This window comes from Herpailurus yagouaroundi, unplaced genomic scaffold (genome assembly GCF_014898765.1).
Source record: "Herpailurus yagouaroundi ecotype Mexico unplaced genomic scaffold, PumYag 218, whole genome shotgun sequence".
In the NCBI taxonomy this organism is placed as follows: Eukaryota; Metazoa; Chordata; class Mammalia; order Carnivora; family Felidae; genus Herpailurus; species Herpailurus yagouaroundi.
The window spans coordinates 359,089-374,095 of NW_024412449.1; the positions used below are offsets into that span (position 1 = coordinate 359,089).

At 40.1% G+C, this 15,007-nt stretch overlaps 1 long non-coding RNA gene across 1 annotated transcript in view; it reads right to left on the bottom strand.

Annotated features, from left to right (window-relative positions):
• Positions 1-3,753: 3,753 nt before the first annotated feature.
• LOC121018176 (uncharacterized) overlaps positions 3,754-15,007 on the bottom strand; it is a 90,983-nt gene continuing 79,729 nt past the window's right edge. Inside the window, exons 3-4 of the long non-coding RNA XR_005785057.1 lie at positions 4,724-4,834; positions 3,754-3,802 (exon numbers count right to left, since the gene is read on the bottom strand). This is a non-coding gene — a long non-coding RNA (uncharacterized LOC121018176). The remainder of the gene's footprint in view (positions 3,803-4,723; positions 4,835-15,007) is intronic.

Sequence of the window (15,007 nt, forward strand, 5' to 3'; positions counted from 1 at the left end):
TCCTTTCTACCTAGTCACACGGACTCTTTCCCTGAATTCAGACCTTTTCTAAGGAGTTTAATGGGAAAAATGGACAGATAGGCAAAAATAATTAGAATGCAATGTGTTAGGAACAGTGATAGAGCTATCTAAATGGTACCACAGGAGTGCACAAATCAGAACAGGCAACAGATGGCATACCTAAAAGGAGTGAATAAAGGAAGTTTAATAAAGGACTTTATTTACTGAGTTAGGGATAATTAAGTATTAGCATTGAGAAAAGGCCCCCACACCTAGGCCTGAAGAGGCCAAGGAATGGAGCTATTACCAAAACCCAGAAAGAAAGCTTGAGCTACAAGAAGATCTACCCAACAGGAACTCTTCCAGTAGCCCCTGCCAGTCCAAGGCCCAGGAAGAAAGGAATTAGGGAAATATTACTATAATCTCACTCTCTTCTGCCCTCTGAACTTCTTCCAGGGCCTCCCATTATTCAAATCCACCAAAAAGTCAGAGGGCAAGAAAATCAGGTTATGTTGTCCAAAGAGGTGAGCCTCCAATGGCACAGGGCAGGTAAACAATGGTGGACAGGGAATCTAGAGGGGCAAACAAAGAATAGCCCAGTGCGGAGAGTAGAGGTACTGATATTTCCAGGGGATTTCAAAGATGACCTTTTAAAGAGGTAATATTTGAGCTATCTTCTGAATGGTAAGTAGGGGTTTACCTAGTGGAGACATGAGTAATGACATTCTGGGCAAAGGGCATATTCAATAGCTCATAGGTATAAAAAGAGCATGCGTGGAATATTTAGCCAAGTGGTCCCATTTGGCAGAAGTATGCAATACTTGTGGAGAAATGGGCCTGAAAAGAAAATCTAGGACCAGACTAGAAAAGTTCTTAATTCTGTGTTAAGATGATTCGACTCATTCCTATAGTCAAGGAGAATCCACTGAACACTTTCAAAGAGAGTGTCATGAACATATTTAAGTTAGAAAAAGATAACTTTAATGGCAGTAGAGAGGATAGACTAGAGTATGGAGAGACCAGAAGCAGAAAGATCCTTTGGTCGTCTTTCTAACAGTCCAGGCAAGATAAAGGTGAGTGGCTCTAAAGCAGTGGCACTGATGATGAAGTGAAAATTCTAGACCTATTCTGAAGATAAAATGAACAGAACTTGACCAAAGAACTATGATGGGTGCCAGCAAAGACAGGCTCTAGATTTTTTTTAATGTTTATTTTATTTTTGAGAGAGAAAGAGAGAGAGAGAGAGAGAGAGCATAAGCAGGGAAGGGGTAGAGAGAGAAAGAGGGAGACAGAATCTGAAGCGGGATCCAGGCTCCCAGATGTCTGCACAGAGTCCATCGTAGGGCTTGAACTCATGAACTGTGAGGTCATCACCTGAGCCGAAGTTAGGCGCTTAACGGACTGAGCCACCCAGCCACCCCAGGCTCTAGGTTTCTAGTTTGAAAAACCAGGTAGATGGTGGTACTACTAAGTATGAGAGAGAATTCAAGAAAACTGGACAACATAGAGTTCAGCTTTATATATACTGAGTCCACAGTGCCTGTAGAGCACTAATGGGGAAATGTCTGGTTGGCAAAGGATAATAGATGGCCAGGACTCTGGAGAGAGACTAGAAGCCAGAGATACACTTTGAGGAACAATTTTATATTTTGTAGCCTATGTCAGATATACCCACCAGATTTTGCTCAACCTCTGTAACTAACAAAGGAAAAAATGTGACCCATTGTATAATGAAATAAACCACAATGAGAGTCAAATAATCCATTGCTGATGCTCCTTGCCATGAGGAGGGTTTTTCATTTGTTCATTAGTAAAAGAAACTTGTAACTCAGAACTGCATGGTCGTTTAGGAGTGTTCTTAAAATTTTTTTTAAGTTTATTTATTTTTGACAGAGAGAGAGAGTGAGCATGAGCTAGGGAGGGGTAGAGAGAGAGGGAGACACAGAATCCGAAGCAGGCTCCAGGCTCTCAGCTGTCAGCACAGAGCCTGATGCAGGGCTCGAACTCAGGAGCCATGAGATCATGACCTGGGCCGAAGTCAGATGCTTAACCGACTGACCCACCCAGATGCCCCAGGAGTGTTCTTTAAAAACAAACAACCAAGCACCCTAAGTTTTCAAAAAAATGAGTGCTACTTGCTTCTTAAATTGAAGCTCATTTATTTTGTAAATAAACTCCAAGTTTCCCGTAGCAGCTTCATTTTATTATTTAAACTCATATCTCAGTGACATGCGAATATTCTTCAACTGAGGTATTTGGTAATACCCTGTCCAAAAAAGTGCTATCCCTGGTAGTAGGTACATAATAAATATTTACTGGATGAATGGATGGTAGACAGATGGATAAATGAAAACAACAGATTAAAGTAGTGGTGATTTTGTTAGGAGTGTGATATACATATATAAGTATATAAAAAATATGATCAAGGGAGAATTAGAAACTGCCTGGTTTTGCTGCATCAGTGGAAGAAAACCAGAATTAGACAACTTCCAGTTTCTTCCTTATGCCCAGTTGCCTCAAATATCTTAAGAACCGAAATACTTTTCTTCCATTTTTTTTTTGGCTATGTTAAATGATCATAAATACAGGATCTCACAGCTTTACTTCTTTTGTATCGTTCTCAGCATAATTACTTACAAATATTAGACACAGTTCTAATTATCTGAAATCAATGGAAGTCTGCCATTAATAGCACAAAAAGTCAATTGATTTTGACTGCACATTTACACAGGATCAGTAGGTGTCTTACTATACCTATTGAAAATTGTAAAACTCTTGACTAGACTTTATTTTGTTAAAACGCTCTTTTTCAAAATTTTATTCAAAATAGCTTTAGAAAAAAACATTCTGCTTTGGTGGTTGACCTTCTTGTGAAATGTGGAATGAGTCATTAATATACTGGGTAACCATGTCCCCTTTCTACCTCCATCTTAAAGTAGTTTCTTTGTCTTCAGTGGGTACCTTTTATCACTCTTCCTCCCATCCCATGTAACAAGGAGAAAGATTTCTTTCCAACTGCTGCTCCTCTAAAGAATGAAGTGCAGATACATGCAATCTAAAGAAGACTGGACCTCAAGTTCAGTCATGATACAGCCCAGGCTCCCAGAGATCATGTGATCTCTTGGTAAACAGAGCCTACCTCCAGATGAGTGAGTTAAAGGTAACAGGAAAATTCTGAAATACTGCAGATGCTTGACAAACTTAACCTTTCACTGTCTTAAAAATACATGTATTTTATTTATGTCTCTCTCCTAAAGGGTACAGTCCATGTCCTTGTCATCGATGTATTTTTCTCAGCACATAACATAGTTATCAGTCGCCAGTAGAGTGAATTAAGAAATTGTCCCATATATAATTTCTCCTTCTTTCTAATTTTTTGTATTATCCAAGTTTCCTTTAATGAATAAAAATGGTGTACATAGGGGCACCTGGGTGGCTCAGTCAGTTGAGCGTCCGACTTCGGCTCAGGTCGTGATCTCATGGCTCGTGAGTTCAAGCCCGGTGTTGGGCTATGTTCTGAGAGCTTGGAGCCTGGAGCCTCCTTTGGATTCTGTGTCTCCCTCTCTCTCTGCGCCTCCCCCACTCACACTCTGTCTCTCTCTCTCTCAAAAATAAATGAACATTTTAAAAAATCTTAAAAAAGTGTGTATATAATAAAAATAAAGTCCAGGGGTGCCAGGCTGGCTCAGTTGGCTGGGCATCCAACTCTTGATTTCGGCTCAGGTCGTGTTCTCACAGTTCACAGGATCAAGTCCAACATTGGGCTCCATGCTGACAGCCTGCTTGGATTCTGTCTCTGCTCCTAAGTAAATAGACAAATAAATAAATAAATAAATAGGACTCATGGGACAATATACCAAGTTCTTACTTGTTAAAAAAACTTAAAGTCCAATATTTTGTTTGTTTTTAATGTGAATATTTTTATATAGATCTTGATATTGTACATATATGTATATACATAGTCATGACTGAAAGAAAGCAAGAAAATAGCTTCAAGTCTGTTTGAATCAGTACATAATACAATTTCAACATCTTATATTAATTTGTTAATTACAACACAGAAAATTTAAATACTGAATGTGTGTGTTATTCTAAAAGATGGTTAGCAAAAACTGAGATGACTGTTTTGGCTGTTTTCTTATGACACAACTGGGTGAAAAGCAGAACTATGCAGAAGTTTCATAATAAAACTCCAAACCACATTAGACTTGTCTACTGTCAGGTTTTGTTACATTCTCCCTAACTCAACGTAGACTCCCTGAGGTTGGCAAACAGGGCAAAGTTTGAGTCAAAATCATACCCTTTCTTTGAGCTTTAGGGATGCACTTAGAATTCTGTGAAAAACCAAAAGAAACAGCAGCTTCCTCCAGATGTGACAACTCTGTCACTTTCAGTGTTTATTCAAATTTGAAACCCAGCCCAACAAATAAAGACAGTTGCCTGGGAGGGAAAGGAGGAGAAGGGCAAAAGAGTCCAAAAGTCCTATTCCATTCAGAAAGAGGCGTTGATGTGGTAAGATTCCCTAGGAGGGGGCACAAATTAGTAAGAAGAAGGGGCAACAAGGCAGGGAGGAAGGGCAGGGAGGGAGAGAAGAGGGTGGGAGGAAGGAAAGGGAAGGAGGGAGAGAGGGAAGAACCAATGAGGAGAGTGTATCATAACCAAAGATTAGTATTAATCCAATTCTATGGTCTTGAGATCCAAGGAAAAGAAATTCACCACTGACCTCATCATGTTTGTTTGTCTGGAGGCTGTTTCCATGTCTGAAGTAGGTTGTATTCATAGACGATCATTAAAAGGACACTTCCAAATATAGACTTTTACCCTTAAAAAAAATCTGAGAAAAAAAAATCCAACATTATAGAATTTGCTTGATTGCCCTACTCCTGTAAATAACAAACTGGAAATAATTTTCATCTTAGTTTTTCAACTCCTTTTTGATTTATAATAGCCAACATTTGAGTACTAATCTCTTTTCAGTCACTGTGCTAAGTATTTCACATAACTTTATGGGGAAACACTTACACCCCACTCCTGATATTTCCTTCCATAAGGACTACATTTCTTTCCATGAGCGTATGGTAGTCCCTGCGATCTGCAGAGGATATGTTCCAAGACCCTCAGCAGATACCTGAAACTGTGGAAAGTACTGAGCCTTATATGTAACTGTGTTTTTTCCTGTACATACATATCCATGAAAAAGTTTAACTTATTAATTAGGCACAGTGAACTAGAACAATTATAGCAATATACTATAATAAAAGTTATATGAATGTGTTCTCTCTCTCAAAATCTCTTATTCTCCTGTATTCCCCCTTCTTCTTGTGGTGATGTCTGATGCTAAAATGCCTCCGTGATAAGATGAACTGAGGTGAATGACATAAGTGCAACGACCACTGACCTTCTGACAAGACGTCAGAAGGAGGGTCATCTGCTTCCAGATTGCAGTTGGTCTCAGGTAACTGAAACCACAGAGAGCAAAACCATGGATGAGGAAGAACTACTGTAATCTTCCTGGTCTATGCACTTACTACTTCCCAGGAGAGGAGAAGCAACTTTGATGAGTTTGGGATGAGGGCACATGACAAAGATCAAATATAACCAGTGTTCACTTCCCCTTCACCATTCTCTTTCAGAGAGTTCAGCCTGCAAAAAGCACGTGTTCTTGTCTGCTCTGGAAAGAGCCAGGAGCAGAGTGGTAAAGGTCCTTCCTCTGTATGGCTGAGAAAAGACCATGGTAAGTCAAGTCCAGGCCTGGATTGGATATTGACTTATTAAGAGACTATCTCCTGGGAATAGTATGCAGCTTGGAAAAGAGAATTTCTTTGCCTTTGGGAAATACAAAATGTATAGATTTCATATATCTCTCTATGAAAGACCCCAAAAAGGGGCGCCTGGGTGACTCAGTCAGTTAAGCATCCAACTTCGGCCTAGGTCGTGATCTCATGGTTCGTGAGTTTGAGCCCTGCGTCCAGCTCTTTGCTGACAGCTTGGAGCCTGAAGCCTGCTTCGGATTCTGTGTCTCCCTCTCTTTCTCTGCCCCTCCCCCACTCATGCTCAGTGTCTCTCCCTCTCTCTCTCTCAAAAATAAATAGCCATTTAAAAAATTTTTTTAAAAAAAGAAGAAGAAGAAGAAGAAGAAGGAAGACCCCACAAAGCAAAAACCTAGGGGTATGTGTAAGAAAAATGCATGTCTGGGCCAGGAAACAAAATGAGAGACAAAAAAAAATGTTTGTGTAACAAAGCAAAAGAAGGAAGACTATTCAAATCTAGCAAATGGTACTAGCTTTCCTATAAGTAGAAAAAGAAGGGGATCAAGCTAAAAAAACAAGTTGAAATGTTATAAACTCAGATGACTTTTGATGAAAAATAGCAGTGGAACAGGGCAAGGAAATATAACACCAGAGGCCTAATTTCTTGCTGTAGAAAAAGATGTCGCTGAAAGAAATGCTACTCAAAGCTTGTGACGTTCAAAGTGAAAGACAAGGTCTTAAGTAGTATGTAGCACATGGAATAGAACCTCACCAGGCCCACAGGGGCACAGTTTTCAAAAGCAGCATTAATTCAGGTCTCTACTGAAAGGGATTATCCTGTTGAAATAACTTTGGGTGGCAGAGGGGAGTCATCCACAGGAGGTAGGTGTCTTAGCTGTGGCAAGAAGTAAAAGCAGTAATCACTGTGGCTCAGGATTCAAATGCTGTTCATCAGACTTCATGGAGGCCATGTAAGTAGACAAAGTCCCACTCTTCAGCATGGCATGTTGGAAACATGAGACTCAGTGGGAAAAGTGAAATGAAGAGATTTTATGTGCATTAGGAAGGGAAGGACCAGCACATTAAGTAAAACCCACACTACTCAGATCCCCTGCTGCAGGAGCATAATGGCTTTTGATCCATCATCATGTTCATACGAAGGCCTGTCTGCTCACTGGTCCTAGCCAATGACTGAGGATGGTTGGGGTAACAAAGCAGGCCTGTTTCAGTGAGGCGTAGCCATTTCAGTGAGGTAGAACTCCCCCAACAAGAAACTTTGGCTCAAGGATTCCCCATAAACCAGGTTTAACTTTTCTAGGAACTACACTATAGTCTAAGAGTCTTCCTATCCAGGTGTAGGAAAAAATCCTTTCCTTCTCTTCTTGCACAGGGGTCAGACCAGCACTGTGGTTTGAGAGCTTTTCTCACCTTCTACCCCCTCTCCCAGTAAATCTCTTACATGTTTGGTCCTTTCTTGGACTCTGCTTCTTAGTGGACCAATGTAATCCAATGTGTGCAGTTGACCCTTGAACAACACAGGTTTGAACTGTGAGAGTCCACTTAAAGTCATATTTTTTTGATAAATACAGAACAGTGCTGTGAATGTATTTTCTTTTCCTTATGATTTTCCTAACCTTTTCTTTTCTCTACCTTACTTTATTGTAAGAATACAGTAAGTAATACAGATAATATACAAATCTGTTAACCGACTGTTTATGTTATCTGCAAGGTCAACAGTAGCCTATTAGTAGCTGGGTTTCTCAAGAGTCGAAAGTTATACATGGATTTTTGATTGTGTGTTGGGGGGTCAGCATCCTGAACCTCTGCATTGTTCAAGGGTCAACTGTAATTGGACAACTTGGCTAGACATAATTTAGGCTGGGAAATAAAATAGGAAATTTATTTTCAGCCTTGGGTACAATGTTGCTTCTGAGTTAATTTAGTTAGTGTACTCATCTGGCCTATTTCAGAGCATTCTGAACGCAGAAGCAACATTATTCACCTGCACTATATCAGGAGCATGATTAGTGTTGGAGGAAAAGCCTTATGAAAGTGAGAATATGACGATCCTGATAGTCTGCTGATCTCTTCCCCATGAGGAGATAGACATAGCCTGGTTGAATACAGGCTAACTGGTCTAGCCCTATGGATTAAGAGAACAAAAGTCTAGGAAATTTCCCCCATGCCAATGTTTGTAGAAGGAGCTTCACTAATGTAATACTCCTGTCAACTCTCTGACAACCCCTCTCAATACTCCCACAGGGAAAGAGGAGTGACTTCTCATCTTGATGAGTTAGAAAAAAGAACTTTAACGGGTGCCTGGGTGGCTCAGTCGGTTAAGTGTCCGACTTCGGCTCAGGTCATGATCTCACGGTTCATGGGTTCGAGCCCCGTGTTGGGCTCTGTGCTGACAGCTCAGAGCCTGGAGCCTGGTTTGGATTCTGTGTCTCCCTCTCTCTCTGGTCCTCCCCCACTCATGCTCAGTCTCTCTCTCTCAAAAATAAATAAATATTTTTTAAAAATTTAGAAAGAAGAATTTTAAAATGCTTATCTCAGCTCCTGCTTACCTCATTTTAACCCAGGATCCACAAAGAGCATTCATTCTATCCTGCTTCTCCACTCCATACATTTTACAGAGGCAGGCTCTTGCCTGGAGAGAAGAGCAGTTTTAGTGCTACTCAGTGTATGACCGTGGTTCTACATCAGGATGCCTATTGGTACCATACATCTAGGCCACATCTTCAATTTGAATCTTTATCAGTTGAGCAGGTGATACTTTGATCACCATCTATTTTCTCCTTTTCTGTCTCACAATTAGTCCTAAACTCTCATGGGGGGAAAAGTTCTATTATTCTCTTTTTACCTAAGAAGAAACTGAAATATGGTAAGCCAAACAACTCTCCCAAGATCATACAGTTAACAAGTGGTGGAATTAATTTTTTTTCTTTTTAATGTTTTTATTTATTTTTGAGAAAGAGAGAGACAGAGCATGAGCAGGGGAGGGGCAGAGAGAGAGGGAGACACAGAATCTGAAGCAGGCTCCAGGCTCTGAGCTGTCAGCACAGAGCCTGACACAGGGCTCGAACTCACGGACTGTGAGATCATGACCTGAGCTGAAGTCGGATGCCCAACGGACTGAGCCACGCAGGTGTCCCAAAAAGTGGTGGAATTAGAATTCAAGAAGAAACTGAGTGCTTCCATGCTTTTTAATTTAGTCATTTCTTATTATAATTCTATTTTCATAAGGAAAGCTTTTGACACGCACAAATTAGAAACATCCAGCTGGTGAATATGTTAGTAGTGTTCATAAAGTTTGGTTCTGTAGTCTTGCATTTATTTTTCTTGGATTTCTTTTAAACTTTTAAATGGTCACATTTGAAATCTGTCACCAAATGTCTTGACAAACACTTCAAAAGAGGTGATTTAAAGGAAAACAACTTCTAACTATCTTAGTCTCTCATGTGTACCTCTAGGACATGACAAGCAGTGGCCCAAAATTTTGTTTGTCCCAATATTTCCATCTTTGTGTTGGGACCTGGAAAGGCTTGAATCTAGATATTGAAATGGCCTGAACATAATAGTCAAAGAAGTAGAATTAACATGATTAAGTACACATCGCAAAAATCAGGTAAAATTTATCAAACTTGCAAATCTACTCCACACCTTCTAGGAAGGGAATTCATTCCCTGAGCAAACATATATTGAGCATCATGTTTCTAGATACTAGTGACCCTCAGATGAATGAGACCCTGACACTGTCTTTGGACATCGTATAACCCACTTTTTATAGGCATAAATTGGGATTCTCAAACATTTGCTGATTAGTAAAGTTTTCATGATGGTATCTTTAGCAATTGATCCTATTTTGTCTGGGCTGTATTATTATCTGTAAAGCATTGTTGGTGTATGCAATGATTTGAATATTTTGTTTGAACCTAGTTTACAAAAGTGAGTGGAAGGCAGAAAAATAAAAATGCTAATACTTATGGCTGAGTAATGAAAGATGGAAATTATTAGGGATGCTAAAAGCAGCAAATATGTGGCCTCAGTTACATTTCTATTGGACTTAGGCTGGTCGACTATTTAGTTACAAGTGCAAGAAACAAATATGCTCAAAATGCATAGATGTAGCAACAGAAAAAATAGATCCATAAAATTATGAATTGGAAAACAGCATCAAGAAATGCCCCAGGAATCCAAAGGCAAAAAGAAGCTTTAGTTCCATAGCTTTGTGAACACTGATACATACAGCTTGTGGCTTGATTCCTCTATGAGGGGGAGGAAAGAGGCTGATGCTTAACTTTCTCTTGAGAAAGTCAGCATACTATGTCATGTTTGATTCCCTGCAAAATCCCCCGAAAAGAGCACCCTTTGCAAGCCCTTTCTAGCACTAAAATACATTTCTTCTGATTATTTTTTTATTAATTTTTTTTAACGTTTATTTATTTTTGAGACAGAGAGAGACAGAGCATGAACAGGGGAGGGGCAAAGAGAGAGGGAGACACAGAATCTGAAACAGGCTCCAGGCTCTGAGCTGTCAGCACAGAGCCCGACGCGGGGCTCGAACCCACGGACCGTGAGATCATGACCTGAGCCGAAGTCGGACGCTTAACCGACCAAGCCACCCAGGCGCCCCTCTTCTGACTATTAAATGTCCTTTCCAATAAGCGGAGAGAAACAAAATTTGAAGTAAGACATTACTTTAGAAAATTCATTTTTGTGTATATTTGGTATTTAATTTATGCATGAAATATTCACTATGGTATTAGAACATTTTCAGTTTCATATAACAGAAAAATAAGTATGGCAAAACACTATGGCAGGTACTTTGAATCAACACAATCAAAAACAAGTTTCCCTTCTCTTCACACTGCCCATCCTGAGGAGCTAGTCCTTCTCTTGAGAGAAGGCGAGACCAGGACTCTCCTAGATAATAAAAGTCTTCCGTGGGGGCACCTGGCTGGCTCAATCGGTAGAGCATGCGACTCTTGATCTCGGGGTTGTAAGTTCGAGCCCCATGTTGTGTGTAGAGGTTACTTAAAAAAATAAAACCTTAAAAAAAAAAGTCTCCCAATTATATCTAGTCATCTGAATAGTCCTATTTTGTTAATCAAAATGTTCCGTAATTTAAATGTAATAGTTTGAAGTTCAAATTCCATTTAAAGTTAAAGTTTCTCCCCTTGACAAAGTGCTTGCAGTGAAAGAGAGGTCTTAGCCTCATCTCTGTTCCCCTACTTGATGCTTCCCCTCCTCCATCCCCACTTGCCCCCAGGCTGCCTCTGGATCCTCCAATATTAAAACAGAGAGAGGAATAAGAACTGAAGGGTAGGAAATGTCTTACCTGACTGGCACCAAGGTACTTTGGCATTGGTTTCCTCTGGCTGTGGCAAATGTTTAAAGCTGTCTTTTTCTGGTGGATGTTCAAAGCTGACTATTCTTCTTGTGGGTGGTTTCATGGGTACTTTGGAGGCTCCCACATTGAACTGCCTGTACTGTGGGTGAAACATTTACCTCCCACTGGTCACTTCTATTTCCTCCCACAGCAGTGGGAATCAGGTGAACCAGCCCTTTGTTGGGGTCACTTCATCTTTTTGAGTAGGACTCTTGAGTGAAATTTGAAATGGCTCCAGGTTGGCTGTCTTCCGCTGAGCCCACATCTAATCCACAAGAAACACTCACTATCTTTGTCTCTGCTTTCAGCGTAAAGGCAACTGGCACTCAGTGCAAGCTGGGTTCTATCTTTCTCTTTTTCTCTGTACTTTAGCTCAATTGCCACAGCTCTTGTCGTGCCTATCCAAGTTCATTTATTTAAATTTCATTACCACTTCATCCACTGTATCACCAAGAGTCTTTTTTAGTACCTGTCCAAATATGGCTTCTCCAGGACTATCAGCATGATTTCCATTCTTTCTTACAAAAAAAAGGGTCAAATTATAAGCATTTTTGAGATTATAAACTTATATGATAATTATTTTATATGTTATTATTATATATATAAACAAGTTTCTGTAACTATCATTCTTTCATTCCTTTGAAGGTCTAAAAGGAGCTGGAAAGCCTGGCACAGAGCTCTCTGCTAATGAATGAACACATCAAGCCAAGGAAGAGAATACAAAACACAGTCCACTCTTAGCTCTTAAACAAATGTCCCAGAGAGGTGATGATGATAGGACAACTTTCCTTGCTACTTCCAATAGCTTGATGATAGCCCAACCTTTTCACTGCCCCCGGCAGCTTTGCCCAAGTGCTCAGTTCTGGAAAACCATTTCCATTATAGTAATGGAGATTGCCTCTTCAACCAAAGTTTAGTGATTCATGGGTTTCTCCATCCTGCTGGAACCCCTTCCACTAATGGGAGGAATCTGAGAGATTCCTGAGCTTGAGATAGGACCCATATACCTATTTGTGCTATGCTTGGTGTGAAGCATGAAACCGTGCATATACGGTGAGGAACCAGTGCTCTATACTGAGAGTGAAAGGCTTTGCCAAATTTTAGGTGGAAGTGAAAGGTGGGGACTGGTGGCAGGTCAGAGTGGGGGTCAGTCTCATTATTTTTTTCTGACTACAAGCTCTTCACAGGATTTTCTCATGTGTGAAGTTACTGGGCACACACTTTGAAAGGTCTCACTTAGTCATGGTTATGTGCACAGATGTTGGGAGTTAGAACTTGGATTTTAATCTTCATTCTCCCACAAACTAAAAGTGTTGCCTTGGACAAGCTACCTGAGCAAATTCATGGGATGAGGGGTAGAAGTGCTCACTTTCACTTTTTTTGAAAAAATTTTTAAAAAATGTTTTATTTACTTTTGAGAGAGAGAGGCAGAGTACGAGCAGGGGAGGGACAGAGAGAGAGGGAGACACAGAATCCAAAGAAGGCTCCAGGCTCTGAGCTGTCAGCACAGAGCCCGATGTGGGGCTCAAACTCATGAACTGTGAGATCGTGACCTGAGCTGAAGTCGGACGCTTAACCAACTGAGCCACCCAAGTGCCCCTACTTACTTTCATTTCTTAAAACATCTGAAAATCTGTTGAAAACAGAGTCTGGAGCCCATGGCTATCTTATCTTATGTAGACAGGATTATCTGGCCAGGGAGAACCCCCTACTCTATTTTTATGGAGTTGCCATGCCCCTAGAGTTACCAACAACTCAAGATGAGTCTTCCAGAAAGGAGACTGAATCAGTAATCAAAAAACTCCCAACAAACAAAACTCCAGGACCAGACGGCTTCACAGGCAAATTCTACCAAGCATTTAAAGAACAGTTAATACCTATTCTTCTCAAACTATTCCAAAAAATAGAAGAGGAAGGAAAGGAAGGAAAGGAAGGAAAAGAAGAGGAAGTTGGAAGGAAAACTTCCAAATTCATTCTATGAGGTCAATATTACCCTGATACCAGAACCCAAAAAGACACCACCAAAAAAGAGAACTACAGGTTAGTATTTTTGATAAACATAGATGCAAAAATCCTCAACAAAATACTGGCAAACAGAATCCAAGAGTAGATTAAACAAATCACTCACCATGATCAAGCGGGATTTACTTCCTGCATGCAAGGGTGGTTCAGTATTCATAAATTAATCAATGTGATACATTGCATCAATAAGAGAAAGGATAGGGGCACCTGGGTGGTTCAGTCAGTTAAGCATCTGGCTCTTGATTTTGGCTCAGGTCATGATCTCATAGTTCATGAGATTAAGCCCCCTCGTCAGGCTCTGAGCACACAGAGCCTGCTTGGGATTCTCTCTTTCCCTCTCTCTCTGCCCCTCCCCCTCCACACTCTATCTTTCTCAAAATGAATAAATAGACTTTTTTTAAAAAAGAGGAAAAGGATAGGGGCGCCTGGGTGGCTCAGTTGGTTGGGCGTCCGACTTCAGTTCAGGTCACGGTCTCACAGTCTGACAGTTCGAGTCCCGCGTCGGGCTCTGGGCTGATGGCTCAGAGCCTGGAGCCTGCTTCCCATTCTGTGTCTCCCTCTCTCTCTGCCCCTCCCCCATTCATGCTTTGTCTCTCTCTGTCCCAAAAATAAATAAACATTAAAAAAAAAACAAAAACTTAAAAAAAAAAAGAGGAAAAGGATAAAAAAAATCATATGATCATTTTAGTAGATGCAGATAAAGCATTTGACAAAGCAAAACATCCATTCATGATAAAAGCCTTCAACAAAGTAGGTTTAGAGGGAACATACCTCAACATAATAAAGGCCATATATGAAAAACCCACAGTGAACGTCATACTCAATGGGAAAAAAACTGAGAGCTTTCTCCCTAAAGTCAGGAACAAGACAAAGACATCTATTCTCACCACTTTTTATTTAACATAGTGCTGGAAGTCTTCACCACAGCAATCAGACAACAAAAAGAAATGAAAGGCATTCAAATCAGCAAGGAAGAAGTAAAATTTTCATTATTTGCAGATGACATGATACTCTGTGTAGAAACCCCTAAAGACTCCACTAAAAAACTACTAGAACTGGTAAATGAATTCAGTAAAATTGCAGGATACAAAATCAATGTGCAGAAATCTGTTGCATTTCTTTTTTTAAAATGTTTATCTTTTTAAACCTTTTTATCCTTTTATACTTAAAAAATTTTTTTTAAATAATTTAATCCAAATTAGTCAGCATATAGTGCAACAATGATTTCAGGAATAGATTCCTTAGTGCCCCTTACCCATTTAGCCCATCCCCCCTCCCACAACCCCTCCAGTAACCCTCAGTTTGTTCTCCATATTTATGAGTCTCTTCCATTTTGTCCCCCTCCCTGTTTTTAGAATATTTTTGTTTCCCTTCCTTTATGTTCATCTGTTTGTCTCTTAAAATCCTCATATAAGTGAAGTCATATGATATTTGTCTTTCTCCGACTGACTAATTTTACTTAGCATAATGCCCTCCAGTTCCATCCATGTAGTTGCCAATGGTAAGATTTCATTCTTTTTGATTGTCAAGTAATACTCCATTGTATATATATATACCTCATCTTATTTATTCATTCATCCATCAATGGACATTTGGGCTCTTTCCATACTTTGGCTATTGTTGATAGTGCTGCTATAAACATGGGGGTGCATGTGTCCCTTCAAAACAGTACAACTGTAACCCATGGATAAATACCTAGTAGTAAAATTTCTGGGTCATAGGGTAGCTCTATTTTTAACTTTTTGAGGAACCTCCATACTGGTTTCCAGAGTGGCTGCACCAGTTTGCATTCCCACCAGCAGTGCAAAAGAGATCCTCTTTCTCCACATCCTCGCCAACATCT